Source organism: Bombina bombina, chromosome 11, assembly GCF_027579735.1.
Source record: "Bombina bombina isolate aBomBom1 chromosome 11, aBomBom1.pri, whole genome shotgun sequence".
Classification (NCBI taxonomy): Eukaryota; Metazoa; Chordata; class Amphibia; order Anura; family Bombinatoridae; genus Bombina; species Bombina bombina.
Genome location: NC_069509.1, coordinates 98,423,888 through 98,449,341, shown reverse-complemented (window position 1 = coordinate 98,449,341; position 25,454 = coordinate 98,423,888). Strand labels below are relative to the sequence as shown.

At 37.3% G+C, this 25,454-nt stretch overlaps 1 protein-coding gene across 1 annotated transcript in view; it reads right to left on the bottom strand.

The window, feature by feature from the left end:
- The window catches only part of FBXL16 (F-box and leucine rich repeat protein 16), a 194,386-nt gene extending 170,261 nt beyond the window's left edge, over positions 1-24,125 (bottom strand). The window contains exon 1 of the mRNA XM_053695039.1: positions 23,573-24,125. The gene's annotated coding sequence lies outside the window, so the exon portion shown is untranslated. The remainder of the gene's footprint in view (positions 1-23,572) is intronic.
- Positions 24,126-25,454: the final 1,329 nt, after the last annotated feature.

Genomic DNA, 25,454 nt, shown 5'->3' with positions numbered 1-25,454 from the left:
TGACTCCAATTCCATGAGACACTTAGAGAAAAAAAATGAGAGAAGCTGTACGATTCATATCCTTCTGTGAGCCCACATGCTGCACTGAGTGAGTCTGACTTGTAATTAGTCATTTGAAATGAGGAAAACTTGACAGAGCTGGTTTTCTAGTAATAATATACTTCCTGCAGTAGGCAGAGCAGAGACAAACATATGAATGGAAGGGAAGGATGAGGTCATAGCTTTGAATCACCATTTATAGCAGGTCATAGTTATTGATTGCGTCAGGCAGATTAAGATAGAGTTAATGGTCATTCTGTTTCCTCTAATTGCTGATCTGGTCAAGGCTTGAATATAGCTAAGAGTACACTGAGATGATTACAAAGTGACAGATTCATTTATATACTGATGCACAGACACTTGCACTCTATTAAGCACACATACAGTGTATTTACTTTCACAAATTAACATACATACTTACTATAACACAAATACGTAGGTACACACACAGAAAAACACATGAAATGATTTACAGACATAGAGTAACTATCACATGGATACAATCAGAGTCCGGCTAGTATGTAAAACAACAAATGCATAGAATCACTATTACATTGATATAAACACAATGGGGCCAAATTATCAATGTCTGTCTGACATGATACACTGTAGCGTATTATGTTCGACAGACATTGCTGAATGGTTGAACTGCTTGTGCAATGCCGCCCCCTGCAGATTCGCAGCCAATTGGCCGCTAGCAGGGGGTGTCAATCAACCCAATCGTATAGGATCCGGTTGATTGCTGTCCGCCACTCGGAGCAGGCGGATCAGTTAAGGAAACAGGCATCAAGGGTCATTCGGCCCTTGATAAATCAGCCCCATAAACTGATATACTAATAGATTGGAGCACCAAGAAATATACATATTAACTGAAGCTGATTAATAACTAACATTAACAAACACACATATACAGATACTATTTTACATAATCACTCATTAATACATGAGACAAGTGAGCTAAGAAACACTAAACAATTACTTTTTTACACTATCATTATACATGTATTCATGAATATATACAAAATATTCTGCTATGTGAAGAATATTGTAATGTGAAATATTCATATTTTAATGTCGTGTTAGAGCACTTGAGAATATGCGATCGGGTTTGCGCACATTAGCATGCGCTGGTATTACTATGTAGAGCGGTAATATTGCTTACATGAAAGTGATATTTAGCGCTACACTTGTAATCTGGCCCTAATTTTTGCAGTGTAAACACAGTTCGGATCCCATTTATTTTAACGGGAGCTGATAATAGTAGACCACTGCGAATATTCAGAAAGCACTAAGCAAGAAAAAATGTACTATGTAAACTGAGGGGAGACTGTAAAAAATGAAAAATAACACTTAACGACCACTGGTTTATTATTGTTAGCTATATAAGTGTGGCCTATGTGAGTGTGAGGGGAAGTAAATGAAGGGTAAAATGAGAGTGAAGGTTTTTTGTTGGGTACATGGGAAATTGTTTCTGATCAAGGGAAGAGGCTGAGGGTGACAGGGGAAGTCTCTATGTATTGTAATAAGCTTGCTGCCCCACCAGTCGCCCGTCACTGAGCTACAGATTATAAAATAAATCTATATGTAAGGATTTAAATGTAGCATAAGCCAACAGAATAATGTGTGAGGATATCCTGACATTAGTCACAAATACTTTGTATGCAGCAGGTTACTTTTCTACTCAACAATGAATTGCTAATAAGGCTTCTCCCCTGCAGGATGCTATTGATCATATTAGTGATTATTATCAAGCTTCAGTTTACACAGGTAAGTTTATTTCTCATATAGTTTAATGCTTTAAGCAACATGAAACCCATAATGTTTCCTTCATGAATCAGCTACAGTATTTCATTTTTAACAACTTTCCAATTTACTTCAGAAAGATATAAATAAACTAGAAGCTGTCCAAAGGAGGGCTACTAAAATGGTACACGGTCTAAAATATAAAACGTACAAAGAAAGACTCTATGATCTAAATATGTATAGCTTAGAGGATAGAAGGGAAAGAGGTGACATGATAGAAACCTTCAAATATATGAAGGGACTTAATAAAATAGAAGCTGAAAGCATTTTTCACAAAAAAATAAATGCCAAAACAAGGGGTCACAATCTAAAGTTAGAGGGTAGCAGATTCAGGAGACATTTGAGGAAGCATTTTTTTACAGAAAGAGTGGTGGATTCATGGAATAAACTTCCATTTGAGGTGGTAAACACAAAGACTGTTAAGGAATTTACATGCATAAGGCTATCCTAAGGAAAAAGTAACATGTGATATGGGTAGACTTGATGGGCCTTTTTGGTTCTTATCTACCGTCAAATTCTATGTTTCTATGTTACTTTTATTAATATATACAGTTCTCTTGGTATAATTTGATGAAAAGATTACCTAGGTAGGCTCAGGAGCTGGAAGTTAGTTGCTGATTGGCGGCTGCACAAATCTGCCTTTTGTCATTGGCTTACTTATGTGTTCAGCTAGTTCCCATTAGCGCATTGTGTCTCCTTCAACAAAGGATACCAAGAGAATGAAGCAAAACTGATACTATAAGTAAATTGGAAAGTTGTTTAAAAATGTATAATCGTTCCGACTCATGAAAGAACATTTTTGGGTTTCTTGTCCCTTTAACGTGAAATATATCCATTCCAAGTGCCAATTAATTACACAGGTAGACTATAAAGTGTGGAGGCATTTATCTCCATATAAACATGCTGGCATTGCTTCAGCTGCTTTCGACCACATCCCTGTAATAGAACTTCAGCGTCCTGATACAGAATGAATATGGCTCTGCATAATAACTTTAAGTAACACTTAATACATCAACCAGTCTGCAAGAGTCGTTAAAGAAATAAGACCTCTAAGTAAGAAATATGTTTGTGCAAATATGCACTGTAACACCCTGCATCATTTGGAGGAAAATACTTGGGCCTGATTCTCTAAACCTCACAAGTCTGGTGGTGAGATTATGTAAGGAGACTCATCAGTATTGCAAAGTCCCTCAAAAAAACATTACAACATAAAATTTTAGCTTAAAGTGGATGTAAACTCACTGATAGTCGACAGTCACAACTGCTTTATCATCCAAAAATAGCATAAGTTTAAGTCATCAATTTTGTAAAAACATAATATTATATAGATATATATACCTCTATAACTAAAAACGTCTTGCTTTCTCCCTCCGCCCGCCATTTTGTTCCGCTTTTCTTACAGTGATTGACATTTGCCTAAACTAATAATTTGGCGTACCCCGTGGCGTCCAGCCCCTTTTTCTTAACGTCATTGTGAATTTATGCGCATGTGTCTTTTATAAGCGCATGCGTAAAACAACTTCAGCTGGCTTTCGAAGCTTTGATAACATACCCGCTAGCAACGCATGCGCACAAAGATTTGAAGTCACGATCGCGAGTTTAGAAACGCATGCGCAATTCAGGAAGTCTAGAGTACACGCATGCGCATATTCGGCACTAAATTAGAAGCGCATGCGCACAAAAAGGAGCCATCGTGAACGTGCAAGGGTAATACGTCAGAGAGCGGGTGGGACCGCTCCAGACGTTATGCGCTGAAAAGAAGGGAAATTATGGATGGGAGGAGCTCTGCCTGAAAATGGAGACGAGTTACAAACGTAAATATTAATTTATTTTTTCTACATTTAAAGAAAAAAAGTATGCGGTATTAATAAAAGAGTGCATACGAACAGATTTGGAAGGTCAATATGTTAAAAATTTACATCCACTTGAAGAGCTGTTTATTTTTTGGATGTAAAGGAGAGACACAATATTACAACATAATACTATACCCCCCTCCCCCCAAATGTTTGCATTATCTCCATGCCAATGAGGTTTTGATTCTCTGGGCCTTAGTATGAGCTGTTCTCTTTTTATATATAGACCACAGGACATATAAATATTAATATCACTTTATTATTACACTATTGTTTGAATATAACTATATACCAGAGGCGTTAATGACAATCCTTTAGAAAAACTTGAAGGGACAGTCTAGTCAAAATTAAACTTTCATGATTCAGAAAGGGCATGCAATTTTAAACAACTTTCCAATTTACTTTAAATAAATAAAGGGATTATCTATCTTTTTAAACATTAAAAAATCTGGAGTAGACTGTCCCTTTAACTGATTTATCTACACAAATTGCCATAGATTTAAATAATAATTTTATGCAGAAAATCATTAGAAAATTTTTCTAAAGGATTGGAATTAACCCCTTTGTGATGAACCTCCAGAGCAGCAATGCATACTGGGATCTAGCTCAACACATATGGAGATATATTACAAATGAAGAGTAAAAATATTAGCACTATTGAGCTACGCCCAAGTTTAATCAATAGCGCTCCTATTCTTGTGCTCATTTGACAAGCTGAAAGTAAAAAGTTATCACATGAGCCACTAACACCTGGAGATCGGATAGTGTGGATGTACTAACTCCCTTTCCCTGTAGAATTCTATGTGGCGCACTAAAAAAGCTTACCCAAAGGTGCGCTAGACCAAGTGCGCTAAAGCGGATGGTCCGTTATGAAATAGTTTAAATAGCATTGTTCTTCACACTGAAAAAAATGTTAAAGAGATACTAAACCCAATTTTTTCTTACATGAATCAGATAGAGCATGCAATTTTAAAGGGACACTGTACCCCAAAATTTTCTTTTGTAATTCAGAAAGAACATGCAATTTTAAGCAACTTTCTAATTTACTCCTATTATCAATTTTTCTTTGTTCTATTTTCTTTGAAAAAGAAGGCATCTAAGCTTGTTTTGAGTTCAGTACTCTGGACAGCACTTTTTTTATTGGTGAATGAATTTATCCACCAATCAGCAAGGACAACCCAGGTTGTTCACCAAAAATGGGCCGGCATCTAAACTTACATTTTTGCATTTCAAATAAAGATACCAAGGGAATGAAGAAAATTTGATAAAAGGAGTAAATTAGAAAGTTGCTTAAAATGTCATGTTCAATCTGAATTACGAAAGAAAAAATTTGGGTACAGTGTCCCTTTAAGCAAGAATCTAAGCTTAAGAGCCGGCCTATTTCTGGTTCAGCACCTGGGTAGTGCTTGCTGATTGGTGGGTTAATGTAGCCAGCAATCAGCAAGCGCTACCCAGGTGCTGAACCAAAAATAGGCCTGCTCTTAAAGTTAATGTAAACTTGCCCACATTAGGTAACATCATAGCATAGATTTTACAAAATAAGGCAGACTTGAATTCATAATTTTTTAACATTTTGTATATTTATTCCAAATTATACCTTTTTAGGCTCTATCAATTAGCGCCATTCCACCGCCCGCCATACTGGTTACTTGATTGACAGATGACGGATATTCAATTGACTAATATATGACGTTACCTAATGCGGGAAAGTTTACATTCACTTTAAGCATACATTCCTGCTTTTTTAAATAAAGATAGAAATAGAACGAAGAAACTTGATAATAGGAGTAATTTAGAAAGTTGCCTAAAATTGCATGCTAAAATTGGGTTTAGTATCCCTTTACTATATATATATATATATATATATATATATATATATATATATATATATATATATATATATATATATACTGTATAATAACATTTTCTTCAGAGTAAAGAACAAAGCTATTTCAAATATTTATATTCTAAAAACAAAAAATGGAGTTATCAGTATTTAAAGGAATATGGTGTATGACAATGTGTTTGAGTGGGAAGGAAGGTGTATAATATATAAATGTATGTGTGTGTGTGTTTGTATATTTGTTATTTATGACTCCCAAAGGCAGAACATGCTGTGACCGGAGATGTCATCGCAGAAATAGCAGCATGTCTGCAGAAAGAATGGGACACATGAGGGAACTGTTAGCACTTTCACTTTGCAGCACTACTCAACATTAGAGTGTTCTCTTCAAACAGAGCTTTGCTCTGCCTGCATTGTGTAAGTTTTCCTTAAAACAGTGCATCCAGATCGAAGTGCTGTTTGAAGAGAACAGACAAATATAGAGCAGTACTGCAAAGCAGCAGCGACTGGCTCTCAGGGATTTGTTTAACCCTGCCCCAGTTTGCAAAGCTGTGACTTCTGAATGTAAGATGTCCTTGTGAGCAATGCACCTTTTTTATTACTACATTTCTACCTTGTGATGGTAAGACTAATAAAAAAGGAAACAAATTTTAAATTTTGAACAAATTTGAGTTTCAAAACGTAATATTTGTTTTTGTCTGCAGCTAATTTGCAAAGCAATTTTCAGTTGCTGCACTTTATTATAAAAGTAAAAAAATTGCTTTACTCTCTAGTTAATCAACAAATTACCATAGAGCTGGTGATTTAGTGTAACTGCCTAATTTCAAATTTAATTTAATATCAAAATAACCTGCAGAAAAATTTTCACAAAAAAAATTCTGATTGAAGAAAGTGAAGAAAAGTTAATGTGTATATACAGTATGTATGATGTATGTGCGCACATATATACGTACATACTGTATATACCATATCCCTTTTTAATCCACTTTTTATAAATTTATTTTAATAATAAACATATATTTTACATTTAATGTGTGTATATATGAGTATAATACTTTAGTTTAATGTTTTACATATTGTGTATACTTTTTCTAGCCTTACCACTTTTCTTCAGGCCTTAGGTCCTGCTAACTCTTTTAGCACTGTTATGTGTTGCGCTTGAGCTGTATTTCTAACTTGTATTAAAGGTTATACTTAAAAGGGACATCAGATGAGCAACATGACATTTATAGTAATTTATACTATAATGTGTACAACAGTCCCAAAACATTGGGAACAACTCTTCTAATATACTAATATTAGATTATATGACTTCAGTAACAGAAAATCAATAGAACAGATTTTGGCTTTTAAAAAGATTGTGATCAATCTATGTTGTTACCCCCCGTAAAGGGTTTTTAAACATATAGCGGTTGCTCACAATCCTTTAGATAACTATATCTATAAAAATTTACCATTAAAGTTTATGTTTTATGTTAATAAATAATTTGATAAACATTTCCAAAATATTGTGATTGACCCCATAGCTAAAGTCATCTCCAGAACACCAGTGCATTTCTGGGGCCTATCCTAACACATGCTGAACCAATGACAAGAGACAAACGTGTGTAACCACCAATCATCGCACTGTATCAAACATGCTGTATATTAATAAAATATTTGTTGTAGTGTGGTCACAATATAAGAAGTAAACCTGCTCAATACTTTATCTATCTGTATGCCGGATAGTGTGACTGTGCATAATAAGCGTCTAATTTGGTGCACTGAAAAACTCATTACGGAATTTTTTACCTACTTCTTATTTTCTTTGGTTTTCTATTGAAATATAAGTTTTAATCACTGCACACACACATACATATATATATATACATACACATATATACACACACATATATATACATATACATACACATATATACACACACATATATACATTTGAGTCCATCTCAATCAAGCACCTGATCATAGATTATACCCCTTTAAATCACTGTTAATTTTATTTCAGTTATAAAACTTGATTTTAAGGTTTGCTATGTATAAATATGAGTGAAATAATTTATTTGAATATATTTTATGTGTTTGCTATGCATATTTTCAAGCGTCAAGACTTAAAGGAATAGTCTAGTCAAAATTAAACTTTCATGATTCAGATAGAGCATGCAATGTTTAGCAACTTTCGAATTTACTGCTATTATCAATTTTTCTTTGTTCTCTTGGTATCTTTACTTGAATGTATAAGCTTAGGAGCCGGCCCGTGTTTGGTTCAGAACCCAGGTAGTGTTTGCTGATTGGTGGCTACATTTAAACACCAATCAGAAAGTGCTACCCAGGCTGCTTTTTCAAAAAAAGATGCCAAAAGAATTTAGGCCTAGATTTGGAGTTTTGTCGGTAACGACCCGCGTAGCTAACGCCGGCTTTTTTATGGCCGCACCATAAAAATAACTCTGGTATTGAGAGTCCACATAAAGGCTGCGTTAGGCTCCAAAAAAGGAGCGTAGAGCATATTTAACGCAGCTTCAACTCTCGATACCAGAGTTGCTTACGCAAGCGGCCAGCCTCAAAAACGTGCTCGTGCACGATTCCCCCATAGGAAATAATGGAGCTGTTTGAGCTGAAAAAAAACCTAACACCTGCAAAAAAGCCGCGTTCAGCTCCTAACTCAGCCCCATTGTTTGCTATGTGGAAACACTTCCTACGTCTGCACCTAACACCCTAACATGTACCCCGAGTCTAAACACCCCTAGCCTTACACTTATTAACCCCTAATCTGCCGCCCCCGCTATCGCTGACCCCTGCATATTATTATTAACCCCTAATCTGCCGCTCCGTAAACCGCCGCTACTTACATTATCCCTATGTACCCCTAATCTGCTGCACTAACATCGCCGACCCCTATATTATATTTATTAACCCCCAATCTGCCCCCCACAACGTCGCCTCCACCTGCCTACACTTATTAACCACTAATCTGCCGACCAGACCGCACCGCTATTATTATAAAGTTATTAACCCCTAATCCGCCTCACTAACCCTATAATAAATAGTATTAACCCCTAATCTGCCCTCCCTAACATCGCCGACACCTAACTTCAAACATTAACCCCTAATCTGCCGACTGGAGCTCACCGCTATTCTAATAAATGTATTAACCCCTAAAGCTAAGTCTAACCCTAACACTAACACCCCCCTAAGTTAAATATAATTTAAATCTAACGAAATAAATTAACTCTTATTAAATAAATTATTCCTATTTAAAGCTAAATACTTACCTGTAAAATAAATCCTAATATAGCTACAATATAAATTATAATTATATTATAGCTATTTTAGGATTAATATTTATTTTACAGGTAACTTTGTATTTATTTTAACCAGGTACAATAGCTATTAAATAGTTAAGAACTATTTAATAGCTAAAATAGTTAAAATAATTACAAAATTCCCTGTAAAATAAATCCTAACCTAAGTTACAATTAAACCTAACACTACACTATCAATAAATTAATTAATTAAATAAACTACCTACAATTACCTACAATTAACCTAACACTACACTATCAATAAATTAATTAAATACAATTCCTACAAATAAATAAAATTAAATAAACTAGCTAAAGTACAAAAAATAAAAAAGAACTAAGTTACAAAAAATAAAAAAATATTTACAAACATAAGAAAAATATTACAACAATTTTAAACTAATTACACCTACTCTAAGCCCCCTAATAAAATAACAAAGCCCCCCAAAATAAAAAAATGCCCTACCCTATTCTAGATTACTAAAGTTCAAAGCTCTTTTACCTTACCAGCCCTGAACAGGGCCCTTTGCGGGGCATGCCCCAAGAAGTTCAGCTCTTTTGCCTGTAAAAAAAAACATACAATACCCAAGCCCCCCAACATTACAACCCACCACCCACATACCCCTAATCTAACCCAAACCCCCCTTAAATAAACCTAACACTAAGCCCCTGAAGATCTTCCTACCTTGTCTTCACCTCACCGGGTTCACCGATCTGTCCAGAAGAGCTCCTCCGATGTCCTGATCCAAGCCCAAGCGGGGGGCTGAAGAGGTCCATGATCCGGCTGAAGTCTTCATCCAAGCGGGGCAGAAGAGGTCTTCCATCCGATTGAAGTCTTCATCCAAGCGGGATCTTCTATGGTCATCCATCCTGAGCGGAGCGGCAGGATCCTGAAGACCTCCGACGCGGAACATCCATCCTGGCCGACGACTGAACGATGAATGACGGTTCCTTTAAATGACGTCATCCAAGATGGCATCCCTCGAATTCCGATTGGCTGATAGGATTCTATCAGCCAATCGGAATTAAGGTAGGAATATTCTGATTGGCTGATGGAGTCAGCCAATCAGAATCAAGTTCAATCCGATTGGCTGATCCAATCAGCCAATCAGATTGAGCTCGCATTCTATTGGCTGTTCCGATCAGCCAATAGAATGCAAGCTCAATCTGATTAGCTGATTGGATCAGCCAATCGGATTGAACTTGATTCTGATTGGCTGACTCCATCAGCCAATCAGAATATTCCTACCTTAATTCCGATTGGCTGATAGAATCCGATCAGCCAATCGGAATTCGAGGGACGCCATCTTGGATGACGTCATTTAAAGGAACAGTCATTCGTCGTTCAGTCGTAGGCCAGGATGGATGTTCCGCGTCGGAGGTCTTCAGGATCCTGCCGCTCCGCTCAGGATGGATGACCATAGAAGATCCCGCTTGGATGAAGACTTCAATCGGATGGAAGACCTCTTCTGCCCCGCTTGGATGAAGACTTCAGCCGGATCATGGACCTCTTCAGCCCCCCGCTTGGGCTTGGATCAGGACATCGGAGGAGCTCTTCTGGACATATCGGTGAACCCGGTGAGGTGAAGACAAGGTAGGAAGATCTTCAGGGGCTTAGTGTTAGGTTTATTTAAGGGGGGTTTGGGTTAGATTAGGGGTATGTGGGTGGTGGGTTGTAATGTTGGGGGGCTTGGGTATTGTATGTTTTTTTTTACAGGCAAAAGAGCTGAACTTCTTGGGGCATGCCCCGCAAAGGGCCCTGTTCAGGGCTGGTAAGGTAAAAGAGCTTTGAACTTTAGTAATTTAGAATAGGGTAGGGCATTTTTTTATTTTGGGGGGCTTTGTTATTTTATTAGGGGGCTTAGAGTAGGTGTAATTAGTTTAAAATTGTTGTAATATTTTTCTTATGTTTGTAAATATTTTTTTATTTTTTGTAACTTAGTTCTTTTTTATTTTTTGTACTTTAGCTAGTTTATGTAATTGTATTTATTTGTAGGAATTGTATTTAATTAATTTATTGATAGTGTAGTGTTAGGTTAATTGTAGGTAATTGTAGGTAGTTTATTTAATTAATTTATTGATAGTGTAGTGTTAGGTTAATTGTAGGTAATTGTAGGTAGTTTATTTAATTAATTTATTGATAGTGTAGTGTTAGGTTTAATTGTAACTTAGGTTAGGATTTATTTTACAGGTAATTTTGTAATTATTTTAACTATTTTAGCTATTAAATAGTTCTTAACTATTTAATAGCTATTGTACCTGGTTAAAATAAATACAAAGTTACCTGTAAAATAAATATTAATCCTAAAATAGCTATAATATAATTATAATTTATATTGTAGCTATATTAGGATTTATTTTACAGGTAAGTATTTAGCTTTAAATAGGAATAATTTATTTAATAAGAGTTAATTTATTTCGTTAGATTTAAATTATATTTAACTTAGGGGGGTGTTAGTGTTAGGGTTAGACTTAGCTTTAGATGTTAATACATTTATTAGAATAGGGGTGAGCTCCAGTCGGCAGATTAGGGGTTAATGTTTGAAGTTAGGTGTCGGCGATGTTAGGGAGGGCAGATTAGGGGTTAATACTATTTATTATATTATTATAGGGTTAGTGAGGCGGATTAGGGGTTAATAACTTTATAATAATAGCGGTGCGGTGCGCTCGGCAGATTTGGGGTTAATAAGTGTAGGCAGGTGAAGGCGACGTTGAGGGGGGCAGATTAGGGGTTAATAAATATAATATAGGGGTCGGCGGTGTTAGAGGCAGCAGATTAGGGGTACATAAGTATAACGTAGGTGGCGGCGCTTTGCGGTCGGCAGATTAGGGGTTAATTATTGTAGGTAGCTGGCTGCGACGTTGTGGGGGGCAGGTTAGGGGTTAATAAATATAATATAGGGGTCGGCGGTGTTAGGGGCAGCAGATTAGGGGTACATAAGTATAACATAGGTGGCGGTCGGCAGATTAGGAGTTAAAAAAATTTAATTGAGTGTCGGCGATGTGGGGGGACCTCGGTTTAGGGGTACATAGGTAGTTTATGGGTGTTAGTGTACTTTAGAGTACAGTAGTTAAGAGCTTTATAAACCGGCGTTAGCCTAGAAAGCTCTTAACTACTGACTTTTTTCATGCGGCTGGAGTTTTGTCGTTAGAGTTCTAACGCTCACTTCAGACACGACTCTAAATACCGGAGTTAGAAAAATCCCATTGAAAAGATAGGATACGCAATTTACGTAATGGGATCTGCGGTATGGAAAAGTCGCGGCTGAAAAGTGAGCGTTAGACCCTATTTTGAGTGACTCCAAATACCGGAGGTAGCCTAAAACCAGCGTTAGGAGCCTCTAACGCTGGTTTTCATGGCTAACGCCAAACTCCAAATCTAGGCCTTAGAAAATTGATAATAGGAGTAAATTAGAAAGTTGCTTAAAATAGCCTGCTCTATCTCAATAATGAAAGTTTAATTTTGACTAGACTATTCCTTTAAAGGGACAGTCTACACCAGAATTTTTATTGTTTTAAAAGATAGATAATCCCTTTATTAACCATTTCCCAGTTTTGCATAACTGACACAGTTATAATATACTTTTAACATCTGTGATTATCTTGTATCTAAGCCTCTGCAAACTGACCCTTTTTTCAGTTCTTTTGACAGACTTGCAGTCTAGCCAATCAGTGCCTGCTCCCAGATAACTTCACGTGCACGAGCACAGTGTTATCTATATGAAATATGTGAACTAACACCCTCTAGTGGTGAAAAACTGTTAAAATGCAATCTGAAAGAGGTGGGCTTCAAGGTCTAAGAAATTAGCATATGAACCTCCTAGGTTAAGCTTTCAACTAAGAATACCAAGAGAACAAAGCAAAATTGGTGATAAATGTAAATTGGAAAATTGTTTAAAATTACATGCTCTATCTGAATCATGAAAGTTTATTTTGGCCTAGAATTTCCCTTTAACTCAAGATTAACAATATGAGTGGTAATAATGCACCCTTCTCTAATCATTAGTATATAGTAATATAGGGCGCACTAACAAAACGTTGGCTATGTTAATATTCTCTAGTAAACCTTTTAAACCATCCACTTGTAACGCCAGATTGCGCACTATTCTCTGCGCAAAGTTGTGCAAAGGATAACACACCATGTGCTATCACTTGCACTCCACTTGTAAAACAAACATGGCGCTAACAGATGTTTAAAACAATTCTATGTTTGTTATGAAAAACTGTTTTAGGCGACTGTGCCAATAAATAACACAGAAAGATACATGGTTTACTGGTGAGACAGGTTTGACTAGGTTAGAACATATAGACATATTAGACAATGAACTGAATATATGTTTCTGTCGTTTAGGAAAAGATAATATTCAAAGAATTTTGAGTATTTAAAGTATCACTAACAGTATGGGGCCGAATTATCAAGCTGACATCTGTGTTTAAGGAGGGATAGATGGATAGTTTCTTGATTTGTGAGGTTCCAGCCAGCAGATGGAAAGGTAAAATAAATATAACTCACATGTTATAACTAAAATGTTATTAAATAAAAGTAATTAGCATTGTGTCCTTAAAGGGACAGTCTACACCTTGGTCCTCTTAAAGAGGCCCATTTATCAAGCTCCGAATAGAGCGTGAGGGCCCGTGCTTCTTGCGAGCCGCTGCTCCATAACCCTGTCCGCCTGTTCTGAGCAGGCGGACAGATATCGCCGGAATTCAACCCGATCGAGTATGATCGGGTTGATTGACACCTCCCTGCTGGCGGCCGATTGGCGGCGGGTCTGCAGTGGGCAGCGTTGCACCAGCAGCTCACAAGAGCAGCTGGTGCAATGCTGAATACGGAGAGCGTATTGCTCTCCGCATTCAGCGAGGTATGTCGGACCTGATCCGCACTGTCGGATCAAGTCCGACATTCCTTTGTTAAATAGGCCCCAAAGTCTTACCTTAGATTAAGCTGCAAATAACATCCTGCACCCCTTTCTATATCATGCAGCAGGGACGGTAAAAAAGTTACTTTACAAATAATATTGTTTCTGGCCACTTTGAAATGGCTGCCAAGCTACGCCCACTAATGACATCATGATATGGGCTGCATTAAAGACTCACTAGTTTCAAAAGACTCACCAGTTGGATTAAACAGACTGTGTGCTTGTGACCATATGAATGACAGCTATGTGCCTTGGTGTGCTTGGGATCATATCGATGAGAGCTGTGTGTCCTGGTGTGCTTGTGTTTATATGGATGATAGCTGTGTGCCCTGGTGTGCTTGTGACCATATGGATGACAGCTGTATGCCCTGGTGTGCTTGTGATCATATGGATGACAACTGTATGCCCTGGTGTGCTTGTGATCATATAGATGACAGCTGTGTGCTCTGGTGTGCTTGTGATCATATGGATGAGAGCATTGTGCCCTGGTGTGCTTGTGATCATATGGATGACAGCTGTGTGCCCTGCTGTGCTTGTGACCAAATAGATGACAAATGTGTGCCCTGGTGTGCTTGTGATCATATGGATCACAGCTGTGTGCCCTGGTGTGTTTGTGATCATATGGATGAGAGCTGTATTCCCTGGTGTGCTTGTGATCATATGAATGACAGCTGTATGCCCTGGTGTGCTTGTGATCATATGGATGACAGCTGTGTGCCCTGGTGTGTTTGTGATCATATGGATGAGAGCTGTATTCCCTGGTGTGCTTGTGATCATATGGATGAGAGCTGTATTCCCTGGTGTGCTTGTGATCATATGGATGACAACTGTATGCCCTGGTGTGCTTGTGATCATATGGATGAGAGCATTGTGTCCTGGTGTGCTTGTGATCATATGAATGACAGCTGTGTGCCCTGGTGTGCTTGTGATCATATGGATGATAGCATTGTGTCCTGGTGTGCTTGTGATCATATGAATGACAGCTGTGTGCCCTGGTGTGCTTGTGATCATATGGATGAGAGCATTGTGTCCTGGTGTGCTTGTGATCATATGAATGACAGCTGTGTGCCCTGGTGTGCTTGTGAACATATGAATAACAAATGTGTGCCCTGGTGTGCTTGTTATCATATGGATGACAGCTGCTTGCCCTGGTGTGCTTGTGGTCATATGAATGACAGCTGTATGCCCTGGTGTGCTTCTGATCATATGGATGACAGCTGTGTGCCCTGGTGTGATCATATAGATGAGAGCTGTATGCCCTGGTGTGCTTCTGATCATATAGATGACAGCAATGTGCCCTGGTGTGCTTGTGATCATATGAATGACAGCTGTGTGCCCTGGTGTGCTTGTGGTCATATGAATGACAGCTGTATGCCTTGGTGTGCTTGTGATCATATGAATGACAGCTGTGTGCCCTGGTGTGCTTGTGAACATATGGATAACAAATGTGTGCCCTGGTGTGCTTGTTATCATATGGATGACAGCTGTGTGCCCTGGTGTGCTTGTGGTCATATGAATGACAGCTGTATGCCCTGGTGTGCTTCTGATCATATGGATGACAGCTATGTGCCCTGGTGTGATCATATAGATGAGAGCTGTATGCCATTGTGTGTTTGTGATCATATGCTGTGTGCCCTGGTGTGCTTGTGATCATATGGATGACAGCTGTGTGCCCTGGTGTGCTTGTGGTCATATGGATATGGATGCCCTGGTGTGCTTGTGATCACATGGATGACAGCTGTGTACCCTGGTGTGCTTGTGATCATATGGATGAGAGCTGTGTGCCCTGGTGTGCTTGTGATCATATGGATGACAGCTGTGTGCCCTGGTGTGCTTGTGATCATATGGATGACAGCTGTGTGCCCTGGTGTGCTTGTGATCATATGGATGACAGCTGTGTGCCCTGGTGTGCTTGTGATCATATGGATGACAGCTGTGTGCCCTGGTGTGCTTGTTATCATATGGATGACAGCTGTGTGCCCTGGTGTGCTTGTGGTCATATGGATATGGATGCCCTGGTGTGCTTGTGATCACATGGATGACAGCTGTGTGCCCTGGTGTGCTTGTGATCACATGGATGACAGCTGTGTGCCCTGATGTGCTTGTGATCATATGGATGAGAGCTGTGTGCCCTGGTGTGCTTGTGATCATATGGATGACAGCTGTGTGCCCTGGTGTGCATGTGATTATATGGATGAGAGAGGTGTGCCCTGGTGTGCTTGTGATCATATGGATGACAGATGTGTGCCCTGGTGTGCAAGTGATTATATGGATGACAGATGTGTGCCCTGGTGTGCATGTGATTATATGGATGACAGCTGTGTGCCCTGGTATGCTTGTGATCATATGGATGAGAGCAGTGTGCCCTGGTGTGCATGTGATCATATGGATAAAAGAGGTGTGCTCTGGTGTGCTTGTGATCATATTGATGACAGCTTGTGATCATATGGATGACAGCTGGGCAACCTGGTGTTTGTGTAATCAGGTTAAGAGAGGTATGGCTCCCTGTGAGAATATGATTGAAAAGGTAAGTGTTTTTAGTTCTGTGAGGTATATTTCTTGATGGGTAGGTGAGGTTTATTTGTCCTAGTCTTCATAAGATAAGAACATATGTGCCTATTAATATTTGTATACTGTGATACAAGTGTACTGCTCTGTATGTGATCATTGAATTGTTCCTTCTTGTGCATATGGTTATGGGATATAAGTGTACTATTGTCTGTAGGGTTATACTTATGAGACGTGTCTGCTCTTATGTGAATGTGATAGGAGCAGTGAGACTTATTTATCTTCAGGTACATGAGCAGAGTGATCATTTTATATATCCTGTTGCATTTTCATTCTATGTGTGATTAGAGAAGGTAGGTGTATTGTGTGTAAAAGATCTAATGGCTAAAAAAATATGAGTTGTATGTATAGTGTATATAGGGTCCGATAACTATGGAGTGTGCATATTGATCTGTACATGATCAGAATAGTGAGATATGTAAATAAGTATGCATCCTGGTGTATATACAAGCATAGAAACCAGAGATAAATAGCCTATTATGTTTATTATTGTAGAATGAGAATTATGGGTTCTAATCAGTATGTGAATAGAGAGCTGACATGTGATAAGTCTCAGAGGTAGATTTATCAAGCAGCGGATGCTGCTTTCTACGCCCGAGGTTTCCGTCTCGGCTAAGTTATGAAGCAACGGCCATCCGTATCCGATATGATCGGGATGATTGACATCCCCTGCAAATGTGCAGGGGCGGCATTGCACGAGAATTTCACCAGAAATGCTTGTGCAATGTTAAATGCCGACAGCGTAATGCTGTCGCCATTTAGCTATGTCGGGCGGACATGATTCACTACAGCAAATCATGTCCCCCGCCATTTGATAAATCTGCCCCATAGTATCATGGCATACGTATAACTGAAGAATGAGAAGTAACTGGCCTGGTGTGTGCGTATTTGTAGTGATGAGGGGTATGTGCCGTAGGGCTCGATGATCTAAACTTTATAAGATCAGATATGGTTTTCCTTGCCGACCCTCAGAGGGGCTGCCCTGGTGGAATGATTGTAAAAAGGGGCAATCCCTGCGAGTGGCATGATGGCTCCTATTAAAGTAATGGAGTTTGATGGATAGGGACACTTCGCTCCATTGAGCGAAGTTAGCAGGGAGCAAGGGGCGCACTTTAAAAATTACATCCTTCAGCCAATATATAAATCACATTATGCTGATTTCTGCGTATAGCATCTTACATTCAACTATATTTTAATATGCAGGTGTTTTTCTATTAGGGTATTAAGGATTTGGAATGTTTTGAGAAAAACTTGCCACCTTTTATTGGCGAGAAAAAACAGAGAGATCTGTAGTGCGAAAATCTTTACAGAATTATGCTAGGGTTTGAGAGACAATTTCACATATGTCCATGGAATGCCCATGTTTATCCCATTTTACGAAAAAACAACAATTACGCTTTGTATATTTTACTTCTAAGTACGAATTTCTAAGTGATTTTTGCACATCCAGTGTACAAAAAGTACGTTTGACGCTGTGCATATTTAATATGATTTATTCCTGTGTCATTTACATATACATTTTACGTTTTTAGTAAAATATGCTTTTTGGTGAAGAATTTTGTTACGATTTTTGATGCACCGTAACAATACAATTTTTCTCCACTTATTTTTGTGTGAATGGTTAAATTATTCATTTTGTATGATATTTAAAATACGAATTTTCATACAAAAAAGCAGTATACACCCCTTAGCGAGACATCCTGTTTTCAGAGTAAAAAGTGGCTTTAGATCATTCCACCAGGGAAATAGAAAGACTGGGGAGCATTCTGTAATAGCCCAGAGAGCTTTAGATCATCGGGCCCTTAGTTTATAAGATTATGAGTGAAGGAGTTAGAATCAAACATCTTGATGAGTGTGTGATCGGGAGCTGTGGGAATATGTGTTATGATGGGTGTTTGATCAGAGGGGTGAGAGTTTTTAGGTCCTAGCTTTTATATGACTGGACACAGGGACGAAACTACAGGGGGTGCAAAGGTCACATTTTTTTTTATTTTTATGAAAAACATTGACCTGCCATTGCCTGCACTGATGATATGTGAGCGTGAGATGATGCTTTACTAGTGTCTCTGACTACAGAGGTTAGTCTTTCTGTTTTACCCATTGGTGTTTGTGCGTGTATGTATGTGACTGTGTGTGTATTTATGCATGTATGTGTGTGTATGTTTGTGGAACCAGCAAATTACAGACCTTGTTACTACAGCATGGGGGGAGGGGGTAAAGAGTGTCACTATACAGTACTACTATATACAGTATGGAGGGGCTGGACTATGTCACAGACTACTGTGGTCACTTTATAAAGTACTGGGGCAGGTAGGGGCAGGCCAGGCATCTCACCGGCAGATTGCAGACTGTGTCACTGACTCACTATATACAGTAATAGGGGGTCAAACCATCTCACAGACTGTGGGCACAGGGTACCTCCGTTTGCAGACATGTAATCTGATTCACATTTTTTTTTTCCGTGTTAAATTTAAAAAAAAAAAATGTAAAAAAAATATGTATCAAATTCACTTTTTTTTGGGGGGGGGGGCCCTTCTTAGATTCTTGCACCTGGGCCCTGTGGTTTCTAGTTACGCCTCTGACTGGAGAAGTGAGACATGATATATACATGATCATTAGAGTAAGATGTATGTGTCCTAATGTTTATGTGATCAAGGGAGTCGACATATGTGTCCTGGTAAATATGTAATTTGCTGGTTGAGAAGTACTTTGCGCTGATGTCCATGTTATTGGAAGGGTGAGAACTCTAGGTCCAGGGATGTATGACATCAAAGAGGTGAGAAGTAAATGTCACGGTTAATAAATTATCAAAGTGGTGAAAGTTCTGCAACCTGTATTATACAGTTGAATGGATGAGAACTATGAGATGAGTAGAGTGAAAGATATGTTTACTAGAAGAAAGGATGTTTACTGGTATAATTTAAAGGGACAGTCTACACCAGAATTTTTATTGTTTAAAAACATAGATAAATATTTTATTACCCATTCCCTAGTTTTGCATAACCAACACACGTATATAAATACACTTTTTATCTCTGTGATTATCTTGTATCTAAACCTCTGCAAACTGCTGCTTTATTTCAGTTCTTTTGACAGACATCCATTTTAGCCAATCAGAGCTGGCTCATTGGAACTCCACAAGCGCAAGCACAGGGTTATCTATATGACACACATGAACTAACACCCTCTAGTGGTGAAAACTGTCAAAATGCCCTGAGAGAAGAGGGGGCCTTCAAGGGCTTAGAAATTAGTATATGAACCTCCTAGGTGTAGCTTTCAACTAAGAATACCAAGAGAACAAAGCAAAATTGGTGATAAAAGTAAATAGGAAAATTGTTTAAAATTATATTCTCTATCCGAATCATGGTCTATAGACTGTCCCTTTAAGGGTTTAGATGTGTCTATGAGAGTAAGGAAAAATATTTTGCTTTTTTGTGTGTATCTGCTCAGAGAAGTAAATAGTGTGTCAAATGGTGTAATAGGGTAGTAATAGGTTGTGATCAGAACAATGAAAGATTGTTTCCTATAGTGAATGAGTGTGTGTGTGATATGAAGTCTTTGTAAATGTGTATATGTTCTCTTTAGTGTGCAAGGTATTTGTTATAGTGACGTTTATTCCAATCCATTAGAAAAGCTGTTTGAAGGGTCTCTCTCGTTTTTTGCTGGTGTCAATCCATTCTATTAGAAAACTCAGCTTTCCTGGGGTTTTCCAATGACTTTTCAATGCATTTTCAACAATTTAACAACATTATTTCAATCTATCAGAAAACTCTTTGTCGAGATTTTCACATGATTTTTGGACTTTCTGGTTCAAAAAGTTTGACCTCTTGAAAACCCATTTTGTCTTTGATTGTTCAAAGTTGATTGTTTTCAGTGTGAACATTTAATACTAATACAAATTGATTATTTCCTGATTTTATATAAGGAAATATAATGAATGTCACATTATGAAACTTAAAGGGAGACTGAACCCATTTTTTTTATTTCATGATTCAGATAGAGCATGCAATTTTAAGCAACTTTCTAAATTTACTCCTAATATAAATTTATCAACATTCTCTTGCTATCTTTATTTGAAAAGCAAGAATGTAAGGTTAGAAGCCAGCCCATTTTTAGATCACAACCTGGGTTGTGCTTGCTGATTGGTGACTAAATGCACCCACCATTAAACAAGTTCTGTCCAGAGTTCTGAACCAAAAATTGGCTGGCTCCTTAGCTTAGATGCCTTCTTTTTCAAATAAAGATAGCAAGAGAACGAAGAAACATTGATAATAGGAGTAAATGAGAAAGTTGCTTAACATTGCCTGCTCTTTCTGAATCATGAAAGAAAAAAAAAATGGGTTAGCTGATTTGGTGTACAAAAGTGTTAATTAGATACACCATTAATTGATATTATTGGTCAATTAAAAAACCTACATTCAACATTTATCATATATTAATAGGTCCCCATGTTATGTTTTCTCATTGAATGCATATTTTTCTCTTATATGAAGATCTTAGAAAACTCATGCAAAAACCTTTTTAATGCCTGTGAAACACACTCTTGTAGTTTTTAGTGCATTTAATCTGATTTTCCTGTACATGATTAGAGCATCTTAAACAATTTAGATGGCAACTATTCAAATGGATTGGAGTGGTTAGGAAAACTGAAAAAATACCTGCTCTGCATCCTTTATTCATGGATAGGAATAGTAGTTGTGTTACTGCCTTGGGCATCAGGAGGGATAAGGGGTATGTGAAATAGTGTGCAAAGGAGCATTAGGAGTTATGTGTCGATGTTTGTCTAAGGGTCAAAAGAATGTGTCCTGTTCTCTGTTTTAATGGAAGGTTGACAGGTCTGTAGTTTGGTGACTAAACGATCATGGAATATGACAGTTATGAAATTTTGCTGGAATTCACTTGGTGTAGCAACAATTGTGTGCACTGAAATGCATATCTGATTACTGAGGTGGTAAGTGTGCATCCTTGTGTATATAATTATAAATGTGGCATACAATGCACACCATGTGCTTTTGTGTATATGTTTGAATAGGTTAGGTGGCTACTGATATTGATGTGTATGTTACAAAGAAGATTAACTACATATGTGTTTCATTAGGTGGGCAACATGCATTTTGATCAGTGTGTGTGCCCGCAGGACCAACAGATATATAGTGCTTTATTGACAAAAATAAGGAATATGTTCTAATTGTGTGTACAATTTACAAGAAATTAGTTATGTTTTTAAGCATGTACACTCTAAATTTCAGAGACATATTTTCTAATATGTGTATGGTGAGTTCGCTGTCTATGTAGCCTTAATTATGGCAGGCATGAAAGAATAGGTATGAGAGTCAAGTGTTTCTAAAGTATATTTAGTTGAATAGTGATTTTACCGACGTATATATGATCACATATGTTCAGAGACCTTGGCCTTGGGGTCTCTGTCTTTAATGCCACCTGATATTTGTTTATAAACATAGACGGGGTGTTCTCTTGTCTGTGTATAAAGAGAAAACACTAAGCATGTTCTGATGTCTATGTATACAAGGCCTGCACAAGATGTGTGTCCTTAGGCCTGTGTATAAGTAGGAATTGTAAAATGTGTACAAGTAAAAAGAGTAGGCTATATGCTTTGCTGTCTGTGAATTAGAAACTGAGGTTCTAATGTCTGTGTAGTAGATGAGAATACACTGCATTGATTTTATAATGGAAAATGGACAAAAATATGTGTCCTGTCTCCTCCTAAGACAAGTAGCACAAACATCCTAACATATACTTCTTACTTGCAAGATATAGACGTAAAACATGTATTTATTATTTTCTTGTAGTGTATCAGAATACAAACGTCTCACATTATCATATCTATATATCCTGTCTTAGGAGGGGTTGAAATCCATTTATTTTGATACCTGTGCATTTATCATCAAATATATATAGATGTGTGTGTGTGTGCGTTTTTGGAAATGTGGGTATTATTTGCTGGTGTTGGAGGTATGTAAACTGCTATCTGTGCTAGGATGTATGTGTCATGTATCAGTAGGAGGCAAGAGACATGCATCCTGGAATCTTTGCATAAAAAGAGATATGTATCTAATAGTATATTGGAAGGTGGTAAGAAATATGTATTCTGATTTCATTGAATTAAAATGCAAGTGTTTGCATATCTAAATATGATGATATTGGCAGGAATTGATTGGTATGTGTTTTGATGTCTGTTGTGCATTTTTATATATGTGTATCAGTAACTGGGGGGAGGGGTATGGATTTGAAAATGTGGTTAAAAGTCTATGTCCAGATGATATACTGGAAAGAGAAGTGTGTATCCTGTGCCCCAGAAGGCAATAAACAATATCATCTGAAGTCTCTGTATTAGAAAAAATAGAGTATATAATATGATCTCTGTGTTTGAAGGGTCTAAGAACTATATATTCTGATGTCTGAGAAATATCAGGGGAAAATAATCTATTTTCATACCTGTGTATTAGGTTGTCCTAAAGCATTTTAGGTGGATGCAAGAAATATGTCCAGTTGTCTGTATATAATGAAGATATAAAAGGTAGGTGTTCTGATCACTGTATCACTATGATTTTAAAAGTACATTTGCTTGTGTTTGTGATTATGGAGAAGTTGATGTCTCTATATTAGGAGGAAATGAGGTATGTTTTCTGACATCTACATAAAGGAACAGATTAAATCTATTTGTAAATGTGTATTAGGAAAAAATGAAAGATATGTGTCTTCAGTTTAAAATTAGAAGGGGTAAAAAATATATATATCTTGAAACCTATATAATAGGAGGATAGGCATGCATTTGTAATGTCTGTTTACAAGGTACAACATATGAGTTGTTAAATCTGTGTATTAAGGGGCTATACTAAGGGGCTATGAGTAGTATATGTCCCCATGATTATTTATTGGGGAAGTGGTGGTGAGTGCTATTTCTTGATGTCTTGGTATTCATTAGAATGTATGTGATTATAAATGTGTAAAATGAGAAAATTAAAGGTGGATGTATATAATGGCTGCAAATGAGGAAAATATGAGAGGTGTTTATGGGTCCTATCGATTCAGTGAGGGGGGAAGGTTATTTTCCCTGTTGTCTGTATACCAGAAGCACATGATCTCTGATTAGAAATAGATGAAGCTGAGAGGTAGAGGGCCAAGTATCAGAATGGGTTAAATGTCCCTTTAGTGTACTTGGTGCAAACATGTCATTTGGTAAGCACAGTTCAATAGACACAGAGGTAATGCAGATATATGTCTTACCTATGTCTCCCTCCTTCAGTTCATGGCATACCTTCTGTCAGGATGATGAAGGGGGAAGGTGAAGATTTTAGTTTGATATGAGGAAAATGGAGAAGATGCAACACTGATTGCCTTCAGTACCACTACTGGGGAAAAGAAAAGATTAATCCTGCAGAGCGTCCCCTTGTCACCCTAAAAAAATATCAACAGCATCCAAAATAGGTCACTCCAACATCCGTATCCCAGAACTCCTTGCAGCCAACAGAATGACAGTCTGAGACAGTAAAATCCACAGGATTCCCTCTGCTACCCACCCTGCAATGTGATGCTGCTTAGTACCTTATGTTAATAGACTGGCTTCAGTAGGAGCACGGCAGCTGATGTCACTTGAAAAAGCAACTAACAGAACATGATGAAAAAAAAGGAAAACAACATGGCAGAAAAATGCCTTAAAAATACATTTAAAAAAATCTATCGTTTCACAGCAGGCGACACAGAGAGAGAAGGGTAAAGCTGACATCACAAGCATAGATTTTCTGTGTATTCCCCACCCTCTGTCACACACACGCGCACATACTGCTTGCTATTCTGTATGCACACACACAGGGTGTCACAGACCATTCCCAGTTAAAGGGACATCACCATTATTATCAATAATTCATGACTTCAGGCATGCCTCCTCCCTTTCTCTCACTGTGTCTCTCCCCCTCCCTTTTGTTGTCTGTCCCCTCCTTCTCAGCAATACAGGAATTACTAATGCTTTAGGTGTCCGTTGCCTGATGATTATTATAACCATTGGGAAGTTTTTCTAGCTAGGATTCCTGGCAGTTAAAAGGTTAGAAACAAGTGTTTTTTTTAGTACTATCGGTTTTATTACACGTTTAACACCTTCATTTCAAAAGCTGCTGCATTTTCAGTATTATCTTCTGCAATGTATTCTTAAAATATTGATGCGGTAATAATTTGCTGCTAAAAATGAAATGCTGTAAGAAATAAAGACTAAAAAAAACAATATTATGCTGATACACAAGTTTGACGGCAAAACGTACCATCCAATTTATGCCAAAACTATTAGCTATTGTATAAATGTATTTAATTTCAAAGCAAAAAAAAATAATTCTATAAAGTTTTTTTTTTTTTTGCTATTTAAGTGTTAAGTTACTGATTTCCAAGCAGTTTGGGTATTTATTTTTAACTATCCTGAAAAAATGAACATACATATGTTATATTGCAAATATATTATATTGAGAATCATATTTAAAAGTGAATGCTAATATATATATATATATATATATATATATATATATATATATATATATATATATATATATATATATATATATATACACAGACACACACACATGTATACATATTTATAAATACAATGCACCCAGCACTCACTCTTCATCTGTGTATTTATTAGTGACATTTCAGGGAACAACCTTCTGAGGAAGGGGAAGGTTGTTCCCTGAAATGTCACTAATAAATACACAGACGAAGAGTGAGTGCTGGGCCCATTGTATTTACTTGAGATAATATCCACTCAAGCACTCTCAAGTTGTTTGGAATGGAGTGAGAGGAATCTATATATATATATATATATATATATATACACACACATATATATTATTCATTTTTATTCCGCAATTGCCTATATTAAACTATTACATTTATGGAAGTGCAGTGGTAATGAGTTAAAAAAAATATGTCCAACTTTTACTAGCCCCAAGAAAAAGCCTACTAGCCACACAATTTGAAGTTCAAATTTTGGAGTTACTGAAATACACAACTATATTCTATTTTATATGTATATGAAGAATATTAAGAATGAAATGCAATTTGTTTGTATGTATATAGTAGTTAAAAATAATTGAAACTTCCCTAAAAAGATTAATTTGTTCTT